This window comes from Sinocyclocheilus rhinocerous, unplaced genomic scaffold (genome assembly GCF_001515625.1).
Source record: "Sinocyclocheilus rhinocerous isolate Xijiao unplaced genomic scaffold, SAMN03320098_v1.1 scaffold140, whole genome shotgun sequence".
Taxonomy (NCBI): Eukaryota; Metazoa; Chordata; class Actinopteri; order Cypriniformes; family Cyprinidae; genus Sinocyclocheilus; species Sinocyclocheilus rhinocerous.
The window spans coordinates 243,112-249,841 of NW_015642053.1; the positions used below are offsets into that span (position 1 = coordinate 243,112).

Consider the following 6,730-nt stretch of genomic DNA (forward strand, 5'->3'; position numbering starts at 1 on the left):
ACAAACTAGGAAATTACTTGATAGGTGCATTAAAACAAACCGTTCTCCATTATCGAGCCTACATCGCATCTAACCAAAATATCCACAGTAATGGTGACATTAATTGCAAATTCTAAGCAAAACGTTTCTTGTCTTAATTTCAATGATCCACATAGACACAAATCAGTCTACGAGTTTACAGACAACAGGGGGCTGCGTCAAATAAATATATAATCTATTTACACACACAGAGCATTGATTTGTGTACAAGTTACCTGAGTGAATTCAGGGATTTTTATATTGTTATTCTTCCCTGACGGAAACTTTTACGACAATGGAAAGAGGTTATGACTTCTCTTTCCAAGGTACACAACTTTTGGTGTCTTTTTAGCTCCAATATGATTCATTTTTATGGCTGATAGCAGTTATCTAGCCAGTGTGAATATGGCAGGCGATTGAGTTTGCTCTACAGAGCCAGAGACGGCATGCTGGAAGCCACAGCTGCCTCGTCCTGCGGCACGCGGCTCTTCTTGCAGGTGAGGGCCAGCAGCAGCAGCATGGGCAGGTGCCAAAGACTACAGAAAAACAGCTTCCGGGCGTTCTGCCTGTCGCCATAGTGATAGAACCTGAAAGCCAGGTAGCTGATGTAAAGGTTAATGGGCAGAGAGACTAAGGGGACGTCCAGGTGGTGACGTCCAGCACGGGGCCCAAGGCTGAGAGGCCAATCAGGCCTACGCTATGGCGGAGGGCCACGCGTTTACAAAGGCTGGGATGGGTGACGGACATCATTCGGTATCCGCCGCGTGAATAGTCCTCTCTTAGATTCCAGCTTAGTGCATTAAAGTGAGGAAACTGCCAGGAGAACAGGAAACCTCCCAGTAAGAGTGCTCCTGGAGAGACAGAGAGAGGAAGAGAAGCAGTGAATAAACAACAAGATCTCCCAGATAATTTAAACACCATCGAAAGTGCAAGTGCAGGAAATGAGAGTGTGCAGAGTAACTACGACAGAACACTTGAAAAGACGTCCGAGTTCCTTCACATCCTGCTGTGGAGGAAACAAACACTTCTCCTGCGTTCAGAAGCTGGAAGAGTGGAAAGGTGACACCACACAAACAGCGGCCCGTGCAGGGGTAGCAGAGCATGACGCAGCGCTGCCTTTGTGTATGAGATCTTAGAAAACACAAATCCTCTGGGAAACACCGCACAGGGCAACATGACCGAGACCTCAAACACTCGGGTCATCTTTTTATGCTTTGTGTGTTCTTGAACTTGCTTTGAGAAAACAGTCCAGTTGACACCAGAGTCTACAAATATAAGATCAGTGCGTGGTTGAGTGGGAATATGTAATTAATGTAATTCTGTCAGAGTTAAAATACTTTTTATTCAGTCTGGAGTCACTAAGTGAAAGTAAGAGTGCTCCTGGAGAGACAGAGAGAGGAAGAGAAGCAGTGAATAAACAACAAGATCTCCCAGATAATTTAAACACCATCGAAAGTGCAAGTGCAGGAAATGAGAGTGTGCAGAGTAACTACGACAGAACACTTGAAAAGACGTCCGAGTTCCTTCACATCCTGCTGTGGAGGAAACAAACACTTCTCCTGCGTTCAGAAGCTGGAAGAGTGGAAAGGTGACACCACACAAACAGCGGCCCGTGCAGGGGTAGCAGAGCATGACGCAGCGCTGCCTTTGTGTATGAGATCTTAGAAAACACAAATCCTCTGGGAAACACCGCACAGGGCAACATGACCGAGACCTCAAACACTCGGGTCATCTTTTTATGCTTTGTGTGTTCTTGAACTTGCTTTGAGAAAACAGTCCAGTTGACACCAGAGTCTACAAATATAAGATCAGTGCGTGGTTGAGTGGGAATATGTAATTAATGTAATTCTGTCAGAGTTAAAATACTTTTTATTCAGTCTGGAGTCACTAAGTGAAGTAATTACAATAAATAAATAAGCACAAAATGTAATCAATTAATTGGAAAAAAACATATCAAAAATCATACTATTCAGGCTACGACTTTTTTGAGTTTTAAAAAAAGGAAATGATTAACATACTATATATAGTAGGGCCCTATGATTAACGCAATGCAGACAAATTAATAAAAATTAAATGTACTGTATAACACAGAATGTCAAGGAAAACTGGCAAATTTGGGTGAATAAATCAAATGTAGAGCTGTACAGATGTACATTCATTTGATTACATTAAGAAAATTTGCTAAAACTAGGGTCAGATAGACACAGAGAGTCAAAGGTCTTCACTACAACATGCCAAAATAAAAGGTTGGTTGATTAAAGATATGCTTTTATATGTTATATAAAATATAAGTAATGTTTTATATGCTAATCAAAAGTAATATTAACAATAATAATCATAATAATAATACAGATAATTATCTTTTTTTTTTTTAAATATCACAAAGATTTAACTTTGTAAACTGAAAATTTGAAAATGTTATACAGCACTTTGTTTGCTCGGAAATGAAAGGAATTTGATTAATTTGATTACATTTAAAAAAATTAAATTGTTAAAGTTATGCATTCATTTGATTACCACCACTGAATACTGTATGTATCACAAAACAGAATTCAGAAAAATGTAATCTGACAAAAAAATGTCAAATAAAATTAAACTAAAAATGAAAGTATAATAAATTATTAGGGATGTAACGATTCACTCAACTCACGATTCGATTCGATTCGCGATTTTGATTTCACGATTCACGTTTTTTTTTTTTTTTACAAAATGAGATTTAAGACAAATTATAAATTAAATGTGTCCTTTTATTATTGCTTAAGGAAACTATTAAAACAGAATACAGAAACAATTTAATTAAAATGGAAAATTGAATTTGTGGGGAATTTTTTTTTTTTATTGAATTTGGCAATAATAAAACTAATTTTATAGGGCCCTAATACAAAGAGGATTGTTGGCAAGTTCTCCAGTTGATTAATGAGGTCAAAGGCGTCAATATTTTTTTTAACTTTAAATTTACCCCTCTTTAACACTTCCACAAAATATATTAAAAATGCAGTTTCTCAGATAGAAAGTTCTACTAAATAACCTGCAATATAAAATAAATAAAATATTGAATGAAGTCATAGTTGTTTTGATCTACTTCATGTTGTGACCTCACTCTAGATGGGGGCGTAACAATATTTAGGTTTGCACATCCTAATAAACACATGCTTGGAAAGGGCACTGAAACTACTACTATACAAGACAGATGGAAGCTCTGGGGAAAAACATGTAAATATGCACACAAACACTTCAGTCTTTCGTTCCTGTGAAAACAGATCTCATGGTTGCCACAACAGTGCACTTTTAATAGTTTGCAAAACAGGCCAAAGACCCCCTGCAGTCTTCCACAAACACTTGATCTGTGACGAGAGACATCCTCGGAAAAAAACGCAGGATGCTGGGTGTATATGTAACTACAACACTCATAAGTGGACAGGGACCTCAGGTCTGGGAGAAGAGTCTGTAAAAGGCAGAAGTGCCATATGGAACATGCACATCAAGTTTCACTTCTCTGGAATGGCTGCACAACCCTGAACTGTGGGATAAACCGCAATAGCACTTGAACAATCACAAAGAGGGCTTTTAAGACTAAGGACACATATCAGTGTGAGCCTGATAGGAAATTCCTGTTGAAACACTAACATTTAGCTCTTTGGCAACAGAGAAGATATCACATGATAAGGTATATAATAACACTGGTAATATCATCCATGCCCACAGTGCCATATATGGTGCTATGAGAAGAACTTTACAGCTCTAGAGGTAAAAAAAAAATGTCTATGAGAATTGATGAATGTGGACCTTAAAGGAATCGTTTAATATCTGTCTTATTTTAATATGTTTGTGAGTTGTTCTTGTGAGGAAAGTTAATGCTATTCTTCTCCTTATAGTAAAAATCAAAGGACGGACAAAAATGCAGCTCCAAATTTTTAACATTTACATTTAGTCATTTAGCAGACGCTTTTATCCAAAGCGACTTACAAATGAGGACAATAGAAGCAATCAAAAGCAACAAAAGATCAATAATATGCAAGTGCTATGACAAGTTAAAATTTTTTTTTTTTTAATTATTTTTTGTTGTTACAAGAAGCATATTTTAATATATGAAAACATATCCTGATGTTAAATATAAATACCAAAAATATTAAGCAGCACAACTAAGAAATTCTTCTTGTGCACCAAATCAGTATATTAGAATGATTTCTAAAGGATCATGTGACACTGAAGACGAAAATTCAGCTTTACCATCACAGAAATAAATTACATTTTTAAATATATTCAAATGAAAAACAGTTATTTTAAATTGTAATAATATTTCACAATATTGCTGTTTTTACTGAATTTTTGATCAAATAAATGCAGACTTGGTGAGCATAAAAGACTTTAAAATCTTACAGACTCCAAACTTTTGAAATGGCTTCAAAAGACTTGAAATACAGCACAGAAGGCATATGGACCAGTTTTATGTGTGTGTGTGTGTTTTGTACTTTTAGCTGGTTACTGTATACAGTATAAATGTATGGAAAAAGAGCAACACGAACATTCTTAAAAACGTCTAATTTTGTGTTCCACAGGAGAAAAACATAAACTATATTGGTTTTCATTTTTTAGGTGAATTATTTGAACAGGAGTAAATATGTTTTATCAAAGTCATTCAGCAGGAACTGTAGTCACTAGTGTGCTTGTAAGAGGAGTTTGTACCTGGATCTAGAGAGCCAGTGGCTGCTGTCCAGCCCATTACAGGTGGGATGGCGCCCACCACGGCACCCACCCAGGTGTTGGTGATGCTGAGGCGTTTCAGGGGAGTGTAGCAGCACGTGTACAGGAAGATGTTCAGGGCGCCCAGGAAGCCAGTCAGGGGATTTACAACCAGGGTCAACAGGGTCAAACCTGGGATCCCACACGCCAGAGCGAATGACACGGCATGCAGAGGACTGAGAGAAACACAGAGAAGGACAAAAACATGCTTCCTATGTGCAGTTTAAAGGGATCATACTTATACTGTTATTGAGGCCATTGTGTCAAATACAGTCAATTTATTTTTCAGAACCAAACAGACATTTAGGCATTGTTTTAGCAAAACTGAATTTGAATTAGGCCTCGTTCTTGTTGAATATCTTGTTTCACTTAAAAATATGGCGATCAAATAAATGCAGACTTGGTGAGCATAAAAGACTTTAAAATCTTACAGACTCCAAACTTTTGAAATGGCTTCAAAAGACTTGAAATACAGCACAGAAGGCATATGGACCAGTTTTATGTGTGTGTGTGTGTTTTGTCCTTTTAGCTGGTTACTGTATACAGTATAAATGTATGGAAAAAGAGCAACACGAACATTCTTAAAAACGTCTAATTTTGTGTTCCACAGGAGAAAAACATAAACTATATTGGTTTTCATTTTTTAGGTGAATTATTTGAACAGGAGTAAATATGTTTTATCAAAGTCATTCAGCAGGAACTGTAGTCACTAGTGTGCTTGTAAGAGGAGTTTGTACCTGGATCTAGAGAGCCAGTGGCTGCTGTCCAGCCCATTACAGGTGGGATGGCGCCCACCACGGCACCCACCCAGGTGTTGGTGATGCTGAGGCGTTTCAGGGGAGTGTAGCAGCACGTGTACAGGAAGATGTTCAGGGCGCCCAGGAAGCCAGTCAGGGGATTTACACCCAGGGTCAACAGGGTCAAACCTGGGATCCCACACGCCAGAGCGAATGACACGGCATGCAGAGGACTGAGAGAAACACAGAGAAGGACAAATTCAGAACAACAAAAACATGCTTCCTATGTGCAGTTTAAAGGGATCATACTTATACTGTTATTGAGGCCATTGTGTCAAATACAGTCAATTTATTTTTCAGAACCAAACAGACCTTTAGGCATTGTTTTAGCAAAATTGAATTTGATCGGATTTAAATTAGGCCTCGTTCTTGTTGAATATCTTGTTTCACTTAAAAATATGGCAAATTACAAAGTAAAATGGCTTTTGGACAGCAAATCTAGTCGACTGTAAATGTTGATGTCAGCAAGTTTCAGTATAGTTTTGGTTTCCAGAGTACACTGAACTCTTATTTCCAAAGACAAAGAAATGGTTTTATTCTTAATTCTTTAAAACAAACCAGCATGCACTGGCCCAGAACACATACATAACGTTGGTTTACAAATCTGAAACCACCACCAAATGCGACAAACTTATAAATCAAACCAAGAAATTCCGTGCAACACATTGTGATGCATAAAAGACAAGAGTGGTCCGAAAGAGAAGCAGGAGTAAAGTGCATACATAACATCAGTTTCTGAGAGAAGCTTTAGTGTGGTTCTTTGAGTCACATCAGAACAAAGGCTTGTGGGTCTCTGCTATAGATTAAACCTCTCCTGGCCACAGACGCTATTCTCTGTGCTCTATTGGACAACCACTTCCTCTAAGGTTTATTAAAAGCAGTCAGTTGCAATCCTGCAGAGGCGTCTGGTTCAAATTCACAGCTAACTGCTCCATAAATTAGAGAAGTACTGAGACAGAGACCAAAGCGGAGAGGAAAAGAGGGCACATTTTCCGCCCAACAGCAGGAGATTCCATTTTAATGTTATTATCATTGTTATGGCTGTTTTATGTGGTGGAGAGGTTTAGAGTCTATATGAGTCCCATAAGTTCCATAAGTTAATGAGTTGTTTGAGGGATAAGGCTGACTAACTTTAGGAGCAAAGCCACTGGCATGTCCTACATGTCCTACAC

At 38.1% G+C, this 6,730-nt stretch overlaps 1 pseudogene; it reads right to left on the bottom strand.

The window, feature by feature from the left end:
• Positions 1-285: 285 nt before the first annotated feature.
• Positions 286-6,730, bottom strand: part of LOC107755447 (protoheme IX farnesyltransferase, mitochondrial-like) — a 60,791-nt pseudogene continuing 54,346 nt past the window's right edge.